This window comes from Stigmatopora argus, chromosome 21, assembly GCF_051989625.1.
Source record: "Stigmatopora argus isolate UIUO_Sarg chromosome 21, RoL_Sarg_1.0, whole genome shotgun sequence".
NCBI lineage: Eukaryota > Metazoa > Chordata > Actinopteri > Syngnathiformes > Syngnathidae > Stigmatopora > Stigmatopora argus.
Genome location: NC_135407.1, coordinates 11,682,140 through 11,697,245, shown reverse-complemented (window position 1 = coordinate 11,697,245; position 15,106 = coordinate 11,682,140). Strand labels below are relative to the sequence as shown.

Sequence of the window (15,106 nt, the reverse complement as noted above, 5' to 3'; positions counted from 1 at the left end):
GGATCCACATGGCAAGTGTGGGGCATGTTAAAGAATATCGGTATTCGATTATTGATGTCTTAGCAAATAGCTTGAGGCACGGGAGATGTGTTGAATTATTACAGTAAAAGTTGGATTGAAGAAACAACAACATCTCACTGTTCTGATTATTTCCCCCTGTGTGTCAAGATCAAATGCAGGGTGTAACATTTTGGAGGCACCGCTCCGATTGCTGTTCAGATGTCCAGTGTCCATGACCTGCTCACTGAATTCTGAGCCAGCTAAATCCCCCCACAAAACCAGGCAGAGGGCAGTGAGAGGAGGTGTTGCTGTTTAAGAAGAACTGGAAGTTGGCGGTTGAGTACTTGTCATCTGAGGCCAATACGAGATCATCAGAGGGACAGTAAAGACGTGCCAGTTCAGAGTTCACTCCTGTACAGTCAACAGAGCTCCTAGATCGTCAACAAAATGGAACAGTTACTCGAAGAGGGGGTAGGAACATTGAACAACCTGACGGAAAGTAACCTACTGGAAATATGTGATTTTCTTAACATATTAAGAAGTGTAAAACGGAAATCGCGTCGATCATTAGTGGCTCACATTGTGAAGTACCTAGAAAGAGAAGAACTAGAGGAACTGCAGGACGAAGGCATGTCTGAATTGTTGAAACTGAAGGATGAAATATCAGATATGAAGCATTAAGTCAAAAGAGATGAAAACGAAAAGCAAGGATCAAGATTGGAAGTTTGCCCAAGCTACCAGATGCTGCGGACCCTCAGGGGTGTGTGTCTCCCCAGCCCCAGCCAAGCTCATACTGGCGCAAGGACTTCAAAATTGCCGGCCAAATAGGTGAACCAGGCCAGAGGGACAAGCTGACATTCTCCAGCCTTGTTCATCAAATTGAAAATGGACTGAATAGGGGTTACCTAGATGTGGAAATTATTGATGCAGTTATCAGAGCTATCTCCCCTAGTTTGCAGCTACGTAATTATTTGGAAGAGAAACCTAACCTCACTCTTCGCACACTCAAATGCATCCTACGCGCTCATTTTCAGGAAAGGAGTGCTACCGACCTCTATGTGCAGTTAGCTTCAGAAGTGCAGCATATCAAAGAGACTCCTCAAAGTTTCTTAATGAGAGTCTTAGTTCTTAGGCAGAAGGTACTGTTTGCATCTCGAGAATCAGAATCAGGAATCCAGTACAACCAAAGTTTAGTCCAGCGTATGTGCTTGCACACGATACTCACTGGTCTCCAGAGTGACAGTGTTAGAGTAGATATGCAGCCTCTCTTGCTGAACTGTAAGACTTCAGATGAGCTTTTGCTAGAGCGGTTAAATGTAGCCTGTGCTAATGAAACAGAAAGGAGAAATAAAAAGAAGTTTAGTACCCCACAGGCAGCGACACATGTTAGCAAGGTGCACTCAGAAGAACTACAACCTACCAATTGCCCTGGAGAAGAAAAACCAAAAGTGTCCCGTGAGGTACGAGCGGAGTTGACTGAACTTAAGACAAGTGTTGCTTCTCTTATAGATCTCAGTGCAGAAATAGCCCAGATCAAAGAGAAACTACAGCAGGCTATGTTTCAGCCTCAGTCCTACCTCCCACCTTCAGTTAGAAGACCAGTTAGGGAGCCCCAGTCACCTTCTGCAAAACAAAATTACTACAGCAAGCCCCCAGCAACCCCCTGGAACACTAGCCGCCCTGCTTATGTCCCAAGAAGGTGTTTTGCTTGTCAGCAGGGAGGGCGAGATGTGAAGTGTACACATTGTTATCGGTGTGGGAGTGGAGAACATTTCCAAGCTGGATGTAAAATCCGAGGAGGCAGACCACTAAAAGAAGAGACTATAGCAGAGCTAACTCAGGAAAGGGAAGGTGTGGTTCGTGTGCTTTGTGGCACATCCAGTCCACTGGCCATCGTCAATCCTCCCAGCATGAAACAGCAGCAGGTGGGAACTCAGCAACACCTGATGGTGGCACTTGCCGATTCAAAGGCAAAGATCAGACGACTTAGACAAGAGCTAGAAAAGAGGAATGAACAACTGCTGGACAACAGACACAAGCAGGAAAACATGGAGGGAGAAATAAAGAGGCTCCAGCAGGAGAATTTGAAGCTGCTCGTAGACGCCAGTGCAGCCCGCGCCTATCGCGATGAACTGGATGCGCTGAGAGAACGTGCAATCAAAGCTGACAAGCTGGAGAGTGAGGTGGCACGCTACAGGGAGCAAATGCACAAGATGGAGTTATACAAGGCCAAAGTGGAGAAAGGGAGACGAGGGATGGAGGAAGCGTACACCATTGCCACCGTGAGTGTACGGAAAGCTGCAGAACGAGGTAAAAAGCACTATGACAGCAAAGTGAGGAGCTCCGTGCTACAACCAGGAGAGCGGATCCTGATAAAAAACCTGACACCAGAAGGAGGAAAAATTGACAAGAGTATGGAGAGAAATAAACAGCAGCCAGTATCTCATCTTCAAGAGACAGACCAAGACAGTGGTTACGAAGATGACTTTCACTACGAGCCCCTCCAGGTGCTAAAAGAGAGAGATGCCCAAGGGATGGAGTCTGAGCACAGGCCACTGCCAGCGGATCAGAGACTTAAAGTGAAGGGCCCTGCTGCCGGACCAGTATAAGCAGAAGATGACTAACAGCTGGAGGACCTGCTTGGTGAGGGAACAAATCTGGCTGTTGAAGATCCTCGTGATGATCATTTATCAGAGACCTCTCCGCCAACCGCTGTGAATGAACCCGAGGCGTTGACTTATGAATGGCCAAGAAGGGAGAGACATCCACCACGACGAACGACCTATGATCAGCTCGGTGTCCCCTCCTGTTATAGTACTCAGTCACCACATCAACTGCTACCTGCTTACCCTGCACCAGGAGTGGTTCCTTGGTTAGTACACCTGCAGCCATATTACATTCAACCACCCTTTATGTATGGACTCCAACAGGCTTGAGCCTACAAGGGTGACATGTATTATGCGAACATGGACTGTTACGGACTGTGATTACAGTTTCCATCCAGTGAACATGGACCGTACGAGTTGTGGATTATATTTGAACTGTGGCCCTTGCCGCCTGGAGTTTTCATGAGTATCAGCTTACAGAAGAGGATGTGAAATGATAAGTTCGCTAGACTGTTTAGCATAACAACCAACAAGGGGAAGATATTTGGAATGTACTGAGGTCGGGACGGCATTTGTTTTTGTGGGGGAGTGTGTGACATACTAGAGTGTTTGATCTATTAGTGTGACATACTAGAGCAGGGGTCTCGAACTCAATTTACCTGGGGGCCGCTAGAGGCCGAGTCTGGGTGAGACTGGGCCGCATCAGGATTTCCACAAGAAAAGCACTGATAAAACTTTCCAACGTTATCAAATATCTTTATTTTTTAACAAAAAATAATGAATTAAATAAATTAACTTAAAGATGAATAAAAAATAAATCAATCAGTAATATAAAACCAAATAATACTAATGAGCATACAGTAGATATACACTGGCTGGCTAAGTAGAGAAAATGAATTATTTTTATTCCGTTTCAAATGTCTGTATTAACAGCTCTTTAACCTTTAACTTTCTGAACTTGAATGGAACATTGAACATGAAATATTCTGAACACGGCTTCTTTTGCCTACTCCTTGCTGCTAGAGACCTGGCAGCGCTTCTTCTCACATAGTCACATTTGGCTTGAGGGAGGAAGCAGTGGAGACCCTCAGTAGAGCTTGAAGATGCTCATCAGTAAGTCTGGACCTGTACTTGGACTTATTGAAGTTCAAGGTGGAGAAGAGCTTCTCACACAAGTATGTGCTCCCAAAAAGGCACATGGTCCGCTTGAACCTTCGGGAAAGTTCAGGGAAGCTGGGGGTCAACTCTCTCAAAAATTGCCCAAGCTTGTCTGCTTCTCCACTCACCTCCCTGAACTTGGCTTTGAGTGCAGAGTTGCACTGCAGGTCAATGAGCTCCATTTGAAGCTCAGGAGGGGCATCTTGCACATCAAAGGAGAAGGGGTCCGCAAACATTTGAAATGTGGCTTTGTGTGTCTTGAAGTCTGCAAATCTGTGATCAAATTCCTCCTGTAGCTTCGAAATGGCCTCAACATACTTCTCACCACTGAATGGTGTGCCTGCATCCACGAGAGCCTTGCATGCTGGGAAATGGCAAAGGTTTGTCTGAGAGAGCTGGGCTTTCCATAACACAAGTTTAGTGCAGAATGCTCTCACGTTGTCATAGGCAGCACTGACAAGTTGCCCCTGGCCTTGTAGCTTCTTGTTCAGTACATTAAGCTCATGTGTGATATCAACAAGAAAAGCCAAGTCCATGAGCCATTTGGGATCACTTAGCACAGGATCAATCAACTCACAAACGGCGTAGCTAGCTTTGACTGCTGCATTACTGTCTTTGGTAGCCTTCTTGAAGAGATCCTGTTGCCTCAGAAGACGTGTTTTAAGACTGGCAACCTGGTTGGCTCTCTCATCTCCCTGGTATTTTTCGTACTCCTCAGCATGTCTCGTAGTACAATTACGTTTCAAATTGTATTCCTTGTGCACCGCAACTTTTTCAGTGTAAATGAGACATGTCGGGGTGCCCCTGTGTTCAACAAAGAAATATTGCACTCCCCACTTTTCTTGAAACTGTCTGTGCTCATCACCGACCTTTCTCTTCACGGCAGGCTTTGAAAGAGACATCTCTGGGGCTCTGTAATATGTTTTTCCACTTGGAATGAGTCTCGGGTTGATCTTTCACATTCAGTCGCGCGGGTTTGTGGCGCATGTGCACTTTCGCTCTCCGTTTCAATCGCGGAGATGGCTACAGACACTGACACAGGCTGGATCACGGATCATAGCGCCTCATTCAGTTCTATGCTGAGAGCAGCGGAGGAGTGTGCGCGCCGAGCGGAGGGATCGGCCTCACGGCTTCTCCTCCGCCCAGCTGATTGGAGGAATGAATGAGTGAGTGAGCGAGGCACTGGACAGCCCGGCCGATGTCCCGCCCTCCAGAGCCGTATACCTCACCGTGATTGGTTCATTCAGCTCCGAACCAAAGTTCCCTCTATTTTTTTGTTGGTCTGAGCAGAAAGACAACCTCCCTGAGCGCACTGAGTACCAGTGTGAGCGACATCATCGGTACTTAAAGACGTTTCGCCGACGGACGTTTGACAGACGGGCAGGTCGCCGAATGGATGTTCCACCGAACGTTCATTCGGCCGAACGGAGGTTTTGCCGAAACGGGATTCGAACGCTCGCCCCGCCGGATCGTGTGTGTACAAGTTTTTCAACCTCGGCCCGTGGGCCATATACGGCCCGTTAGGATTTTTAATCCGGCCCGCCGCCGGTGTTTTCCAAATTATAGTAAAAATCAATGTTCGTCTACCATCAATGGCAGTCCGGGAATAAGCACTCTTGGGCAGGCAGATGTAGCAGAACCGAGCCGTAAAATGACAGCAATCGGGTCAAATCCATCCTAAAACAGCATTTAATGATTAAATACAAATACTGGATGATATCGCGATGGAGGCAAAAAAACGTCTATAGACGTCCATTCGCCAAACGGCTCAAAATGCTCTCAAATTCGGTCAAATCCAGCTGAAAACAGCGTTTAATGATTAAATACAAATACTAGTATTTGTATTTAATCATTAAACTAACAAATACTAGTACGACCTGTCCGTCTGTCAAACGTCCGTCGGCGAAACGTCTTTAGGCGAATCATCCGGTCACGACATCATCATTGCTCGCTATCGGCAGACCAGTATCACACCTGCCACAAGCAGGTGCATGTCAATGTTCCCTCTAATTTTTCATGTAAAACATGCTGTAAAACAAGAAAAACATGAGTGGACAGAGCTACTGCCACTGGCTGCCACTTAAACGGCGCCATCATGGGGAAAGGGGTAAAAAAAAAAAAAAAAAAAAAAAAAAAAAAAAAATATATATATATATATATTAAAAAAAAAAATCGATATTTCATATTAAGACGGGGGCCGCAAATTATCGTCCCGCGGGCCGCAGTTGGCCCGCGGGCCGCAAGTTTGAGACCCCTGTACTAGAGTGTTTGATTTATTAACGATTGCATGTAAAGAAGGTATAACGAGTTTGGATTGAATGGGAGTATCGGTGTTCGATTGTTGATCCTTGGATCCACATGGCAAGTGTGGGGCATGTTAAAGAATATCGGTATTCGATTATTGATGTCTTAGCAAATAGCTTGAGGCATGGGAGATGTGTTGAATCATTACAGTAAAAGTTGGATTGAAGAAACAACAATGGATCACTGTTCTGATTATTTCTCCCTGTGTTTCAAGGTATGCTGTATGTTTAAAAGGATGGTTGAGTTTGGGGTTTGTAATATACACTGTTTAGTGTGTGAGAAAATAGATAATGTTTATTAATGTTTATTTACTTTTGAACTACGGGCGTGAATGTGCGATTCGGGTCACGCACATGGAATAGCATTTAGCATGCTAACTTCGGCCACCATTATCGTGGACAGTGTCTATAACGGTCATAGAAAGGATGTTATATTATTGATATTGCATTGTTTGCCCTGTTGAATAGATAAGTTGTAAAAGGAAAAGATATAACAAGTTAGGAGTGTGTGTGCATTGTGTTCTGGGTTCTAAAGTGTTGCTAATATATATGTATATGTATATGTATATATATATATATACATATACATATACATATACATATACATATACATATACATATACATATACATATACATATACATATACATATACATATACATATACATATACATATACATATACATATACATATACATATACATATACATATACATATACATATACATATACATATACATATACATATACATATACATATACATATATATATATATATATATACACATATACATATATATATATATATATATATATGTATATATATATATATATATATATATATATATATATATATATATATGTATATATATATATATATATATATATATATATATATATATGTATATATATATATATATATATATATATATATATATATATATGTATATGTATATGTATGTATATGTATATGTATATATATATATATATATATATATATATATATATATATAGGTGTAATTGTACATTGTTTTGGGTTCTAACGTGTTGATAATGTATATATATATATATATGGGTGTAATTGTATGTTATGGGTTTTTGTGTTGAATCATTACAGTAAAAGTTGGATTGAAGAAACAACAATGGATCACTGTTCTGATTATTTCTCCCTGTGTTTCAAGATCAAATGCAGGGTGTAACACCAACTTTCTGTTTTATGATGAAATTCAAATGAAGATTGTAGATTATTTCCTGTGTTTCCTCATTTTAAATCAATAATTGCAAACAATTTGTACTAATTTGAATGTCCAAAAATGATCTATCGATTAGCACGATTGAGAAAGCTGTCTATTTATTAATCGATTAATTTTGGCAGCCTAGTTGGAAGATATAACGGCCCTCCGGATGTAATCGAAACTACCACGATTAGTTGGGGTGTCAAACAAAAAATGAGTTTGACACCCCTGCTTTAGTCCATGTTTATTCTAATATCAAACTTGCTTAAAGAGCCACACCCCTCCCTCACCTTGCTGGATCAGACCATCTCTGCCTGTCCCTCACCCCTCATACACCCCACTCCGGAGGCTAACAAGGCCACAAATAAAGATAATAAAAACATGGCCCGAGGACGCCCTTTCTCAGCTGCAGGACTGTTTTGATGACCAGTGAGACACAGGCACTCATCAAATGCCGTAACACCGCCTTCAGGTCAGGGGACAAGGTGCAATACAGCGCTGCCAGAGCAGACCTGAAGAGAGGCATTAAAAAGGCCAAGGCAGCATATACAAGGAAAATTGAGGAGCACTTCACAGGAAATAACCCAAAGAAGATGTGGCAGGGAATACGACATATTACCAATTACAATGACAATAATGTCTGTTAACGCAGATGCCTCACTAGCAGAGGAACTGAACCGTTTCTTGGATAACTTTATTGGATAACTTTATTAGTCTATTGCTAGAAGAGCTTCGGAGGGACTCTACAGACTCATGCAGGGGGTGGGAGGTGCTGTCCATGATGGACATCATCCTGGTCAGCATCCTCCGCTCTCCCACTTCCTCCACAGAGTCCAAAGGACAGCCCAGAACAGAGCTGGCCCTCCTGACCAGCTTATTCAGCCTGTTCCTGTCCCTCTCCGTGCTCCCGCATCCCCAACAGACCACTGCATAAAACACTGTAGATGCCACCACAGTGTCGTAAAAAGTCCTCAGCAGTGTCCTGCACACTCCAAAGGACCGTAGACTCCTCAGTATGTAGAGGCGGCTCTGGCCCCTTTTATACAGGGCATCTATGTTTGTGGACCAGTCTAGTTTGTTGTTGAGGTGAACACCCAGATACTTAAAATTCTCCACGATTTCTGTCTGTACCCTGGATGTTCACCTGAGTGGTCTGTTGAGGATTCCTCTGAAAATCGATGACCATTTCCTTTGTCTTACTGGTGTTGATGTAGAGGTGGTTTTGCCTACACCAGTCAACAAAGGCTGTGATGACTCCCCTGTACTCCAGGTCGTTCCCGTCCGTCACCCATCCAAGAATAGCGGTGTCTGACAAATCAGACCCCGTCTCAACACATCCACCACCACCCTGCCGCAGTACACTGGAGCTTCAGGAACATGAAGTGAGACAGGTACTGCGGACTGTGAACACCAGGAAGGCTGCTGGCCCTGACGGAGTACCCGGGGACGTGTGCGGTCGATTGGTCGCCGGTCTTTTGGTGGCCGTCTTTTGGTCGCCAGTCTTTTGGTCGCCAGTCTTTTGGTCGCGGTCTTTTGGTCGCCCCGACCGCGATAACGGGCGACCAAAAGACCGACGACCCAAAGACCGGCGACAAAACAAGGTAAAACAACACGGTCTACGCATCAATAAAAGCCAACAATGGCCATGAGCAGTTTCACTGAGCCGACGTGTGAGTGTATAAGAGTTTGTATGTACATGCGTTGTCCCTTTAAGAAGCTACGTCAGTCAGGGTCTTAACAAGTTCTCCAGGAAATGTGGAGCTTTTCTTTAGCCCAATAATTACTAGGGCATTAAGTATGACTAAATAGTAATTCGCAGTTTGTATTTAGGGAATTTGAACAACGATTTTAAATGGTAATTATCACTTACCTTCCGGGCGACCAAGAGACCGGCGACCAAAAGACCGGCGACCAAAAGACCGGCGACCAATCGACCGTGTACCCCGGGGAGGTGCTCAAAGCCTGTGCTGACCAGCTGACTGGTGTTTTCACAAAGATCTTCAATTGTTCCCTGCAACAATCCATCATCCTATCCTGCCTGAAATCTGCCACCATTATCCCTATCCCTAAAAAGCCAACCATTGACAGCCTGAATGATTATAGGCCTGTTGCACTTATGCCTGTGATCATGAAGTGCTTAGAAAAGTTGGTCGCCCGCCATATCAGGGTTACAATCCCTCCTTCAGTTGACCCTCACCAGTTTGCCTATAGAGCAAATAGGTCCACTGAGGACCCCATTGCCGTAGCTCTACACACAGCACTGAGCCACCTGGAGCACCATGGGAACTACGTGAGGATGCTTTTCATTGACTATAGCTCAGCCTTCAACACTATAATACCAGACATTCTGGCTGACAAACTCTCCCACCTTGGACTATCCGCTTCCATCTGCTACTGGATTAAGAACTTTTTAACCAACCATCCAGAAACTGTTAGACTTGGTGCCCACCTCTCTTCCTCCATTACACTGAGCACTGGCTCCCCTCAAGGCTGTGCACTGAGTCTTCTTCTGTACTCCCTGTACACATACGACTGTACAGCGACCCACCACTCTAACTCCATTATCAAATTTGCCGATGACACTACTGTGGTCGGACTCATCTCGGGGGGTGAGTCTGCTTACAGAGATGAGGTCAACAAACTGTCTTCGTGGTGTTTGGTGCACAATCTCACACTAAACACCACGAAAACTAAAGAAATAATCCTGGACTTTTGCAAACGCAGCCCAGATCTGGCCCCACTCCTCATAAATGGAGTATGCGTAGACAGGGGCCAGTCCTTCAAATTCCTGGGGGTCCACGTCACGGACAAGCTCTCCTGGTCTACCAACACCACGGCAGTGGTGAAGAAGACCCAGAAACGACTCCATTTCCTGAGGGTACTCAGGAGGAACAACTTGGACACTAAGCTTCTGGTAACCTTCTATAGAGCCACTGTGGAGAGCATCCTGGCATACTGCATTACAGTGTGGTACGCTGGAAGCACGGCAGCAGACAGAAAGGCCATGCAGAGAGTGATCAACACTGCCCAGAAGATCATCGGCTGCTCTCTGCCCTCACTGGATGACATTGCCAGCCCTCGCTACCTCAGCAGAGCCAGGAACAGTCAGGGACCAATACCACCCTGGTCACAACCTGCTCCAGCTGCTGCCCTCTGGCAGACGCTACAGGTCTCACAAAGCACGGACAAATAGACTTAAGGACAGTTTTTTTTCCACCGCCATAGGGACTCTGAACTTGCGTTAGCACGACACACAATCCCTTCTGTGCAATAACTTCGGTGTGTGCAAAAACAATGTGCAATATCTTAGATTGTGCAATATTTTAGAATTTACCTAGCCGGGTTGTGACTTTTTATACTTTTGCACAAGTTGTCAAGTGCACTTGTTCCAAGTTCCGGATTAAAGTACCAATACCAACTGCTCTCTTCAATTCCTTGTGTTCTGACCGACAGCCCCAAGCGAACAGAGCATAAGTCATATTGAGCAAACACCTTATAGAGTCCTCAAAAAACCTCTTCAACATCAATTATAAAGAGTACCCTTGTGCCTCCAAGCACAATTACTATATGTCAGCTCACGCCTTTGTGCAGTTATTTTCGCAGATTGGAAGGGGCAGCGACTGGGTGTTTCCAACTACTGGACTGGAAGTCTAGTCACCTATTGTTTATTTCCACCAAAAATACGGATTTGGAATTCATGTGAGAATTGTGTTAGGTAATATCGCAATACAGTAATACCGTGAGATACGAGCTTAATGCGTTCGGGGACCGAGCTCGTATGTTGATTTATTTGTATCTCAAACCAACTTTTCCCATTGAAATGAACTAAATACAAATTAATTTGTTCCCACCCTCTGAAAAAACACCAAAAAGCAGGATATTGAAATGGAAAAACGTTTTATTTGTTCTAATTTGGCATTTACTAGAGTAAAAAAATAAAGTGGTTATGATATTTGAGTCTAAAATTAGACATTATTCAGTACATACAACGCGGAGTGCGCGGGGGGAGTTTTTGCACGGCAACGTGCTTTTAACATAACATAAACAAATTTAAATGAACTTGGATTACTATACACACTCAAAAATAAGTTTAATCTAACCTTACACTAAATTTAATTCTAATTTTGTTTTAATTTATTTTACCTTTATTCTCCCGGGTTTGCTCTTATTGCCCCGCCTCCACCCTGACTTTCAGCCAGATGGAAAAGAGACACCCGGAGAAGTTGGCAAGTGATAGTGCGTTATTCTATTGTGAAGACATTTGTGTGCATCATTGTGCGAAGGGAAGACAAAAGCAAACAACCCTTGAGAGGTTTGTTGGCAGCTCTGCTTTGATTAAGAATGTCCGGGAAGGCATCTTCTTCCAAAAATCTCATCCATGTTAAAAAACATTCTCTTCAGTTATGTTGGGGAACTCTTCCTCGTCGTACCGTGTCGCTGCCTGATCTGGCAGGGGCTGTGTTGCATGGCAAACCTCGCTCGCCGCCGGATTGCTGGCCAACTGGCCGCTCGAGTGACGCACCCACGCCACCGGATCGCCGGCCGACCGGCTGCTCGCGGCGGTGCACTCGCGCCACCGGATTACCAGCCGACCGGCTGCTCAAGGGTTGCTGTGGCTCCACTTTTCAGTCCTCGCTCTACAACGGGGAGGCGGCGGTGGCTCCGGTAATGATTATTTGGCAGGATGCTTAGGAGACATTTCAAATGACGATTCAAAGTCCAAACAAAGCAGTGAAAGGCTCGGCATGATATTAACTAATCGAAGGTACTCGGATGATTTGCCTAAAGACGTTTCGCCGACGGACGTTTGACAGATGGACAGGTCGCCGAATGGACGTTCCACCAAACGGTCATTCGGCCGAACGGCTGTTCGGCCGGACGGAGGTTTCGCCGAAACGGGATTCGCGCGCTCGCCCCGCCCCCGGATCGTGTGTGTAAAAGTTTTTCAACCACGGCCCGCGGGCCATATACGGCCCGTTAGGATTTTTAATCCGGCCTGGCGGTGTCCAAATTATAGTAAAAATCAATGATTCATTTCCCTTTGCCGCTCATCACCGTCAATACCAGCCCGGGAATAAGCACTCTTGTGCGGGCATGTCAGCCCGAGATTAAGCACTCTTGGGTGGGCAGATGTAGCAGAACCGAGCCGTGAAATGACAGCAATCAGGTTAAATCCATCCTAAAACAGCATTTAATGCTCAAATACAAATACTGGAGCTCTTTGGACATTAGAACTGAGCCCAGGGAAGTGAATTCCTCGGTAAAATGTTGCGATAAGGCAAAAAAACATCTATATACGTCCATTCCCCAAACGGGTCAAAATGCTCTCAAATTCGGTCAAATCCAGCCGAAAACAGTGTTTAATGATTAAATACAAATACTAGTATTTGTATATACAATACTAGTATTTGTATATACAATACTAGTATTTGTATATACAATACTAGTATTTGTATTTAATCATTAAACACATTTTGAGCCGTGAAGTGAATCATTGATTTTTACTATTATTTGGACACCGCCGGCGGCGGGCCGGATTAAAAATCCTAACGGGCCGTATATGGCCCGCGGGCCGAGGTTGAAAAACTTGTACACACACGATCCGGGGGCGGGGCGAGCGCGCGAATCCCGTTTTGGCGAAACCTCTGTTCGGCCGAACCGCCGTTCGGCGGAACGTCCATTCGGCGACCTGTCCATCTGTCAAACGTCCATCGGCGAAACATCTTTAGGCGAATCATCCGGCCACGCTAATCGAATGATGACAGCATAAAGAATGTATGAAAATGTTTGCATTGCCAACAAACATGGCTTGTGAGAAACAATAAGGAGAGTTTATGAATCAAAAGAATTTATGCAACAGCGTACTAAATCCCAGCGGCGGAAAAGGCTGAGCTGTTGCTTAGCCATGGTGACAAATGGAACTCAAGGTATGTACTTTGAGTCTTAAAACACTGGCCTAAAACAGCGACACACAAGCAACCTATTGTTGCCCTTTCATAATCAAAACCTTTCAAAATCTCTGTATAGTGTTTAGGGGCCACAGCAACATTTACTTTAAAAGCAGTACTTGAGCTGTGTAAGTATATGTGAGTGTGTGCGTGCGTGTGTGTATACAGTAATCCCTCGAATATTGCGGATAATGTACCGGACATGGCCACGATAATTGAAAAACCGCGAAGTAAGAAAAGACTAAATGTATTTTTTTATTTATATTTTATATATATATGTGTATATATATATATAATAAAAAAATAAATATATATATATAAACATATATATATATATATATATATATATAAATATATATATATATATATATATAAATATATATATATATATATAAATATATATATATATATATATATATATATATATATATATATATACACACACACACACAGTGGCGCAAATAAGTATTTAGTCAACCACCAATTGTGCAAGTTCTCCTACTTGAAAAGATTAGAGAGGCCTGTAATTGTCAACATGGGTAAACCTCAACCATGAGAGACAGAATTTGAAAAAAAAAATGAAAATCACATTGTCCACAACCTCAATCTCTCACACTCCAAACTCCACTATGGCCAAGACCAAAGAGCTGTCAAAGGACACCAGAGACAAAATTGAAGACCTGCACCTGGCTGGGAAGACTGAATCTACAATAGGTAAAATGCTTGGTGTAAAGAAATCAACTGTGGGAGCAATTATTAGAAAATGGAAGACATACAAGACCGGCTCCATGCAAGATCCCGTGTCGTCAAAATGATAACAAGAACGGTGAGCAAAAATCCCAGAACCACATGGGAGGACCTAGTGAATGACCTACAGAGCTGGGACCACAGTAACAAAGGCTACTATCAGTAACATAATGTGCCGACAGGGACTCAAATCCTGCACTGCCAGACGAGCCAGATGAAACCAAAATAGAACTTTTTGGTAGAAACACATGTTCCTTTGTTTGGAGGAGAAAGAATACTGAATTGCATCTGAAGAACACCATACCCACTGAGAAGTATGGGGGTGCAAACATCCTGCTTTGGAGCTGTTTTTCTGCAAAGGGACGAGGATGACTTCTCTGTATAAAGGAAAGAATGAATGGGGCCAGTCTTTCAGCATGACAAGGATCCCAAACACAGCCAGGGCAAAAAAGGAGTGGCTTCGTAAGAAGCATTTCAAGGTCCTGGAGTGGCCTTGCCAGTCTCCAGATCTCAACCCCATAGAAAATCTGTGGAGGGACTTGAAACTCTGTGTTGCCCAACGAAACGACAGCCCCAAAACATCACTGCTCTAGAGGAGATCTGCATGGAGGAACGGGCCAAAATACCAGCAACAGTGTGTGAAAAGCTTGTGAAGAGTTACAGAACACGGTTGGCCTCAGTTATTGCCAACAAAGTATTGTGATGAACGTTTGGTATTGACCTAATACTTATTTTCCACCATGATTTGCAAATAAATTATTTAAAAATCAAACAATGTGATTTTCTGGATTTTTTCCCCACATTCTGTCTCTCATGGTTGAGGTTTACCCATGTTGACAATTACAGGCCGCTCTAATCTTTTCAAGTAGGATAACTTGCACAACTGGTTGTTGACTAAATACTTATTTGCCCCACTGTATGTATATGTATGTGTATTATAAATATATATATATATATATATATATATATATATATATATATATATATATATATATATATATATATATATATATATATATATATGTATATCTATATATATATATATAAATAATATTGCACATCCCTCAGAGAGCAGGTAAAATAGGTTTCGAATAGACTAAAAGAGAGTTA

General features: G+C 43.5%; 1 protein-coding gene across 1 annotated transcript in view; it reads right to left on the bottom strand.

The window, feature by feature from the left end:
* sacm1la (SAC1 like phosphatidylinositide phosphatase a) overlaps nucleotides 1–15,106 on the bottom strand; it is a 59,775-nt gene that overhangs the window by 43,959 nt on the left and 710 nt on the right. The gene's annotated exons all lie outside the window — the stretch shown is intronic.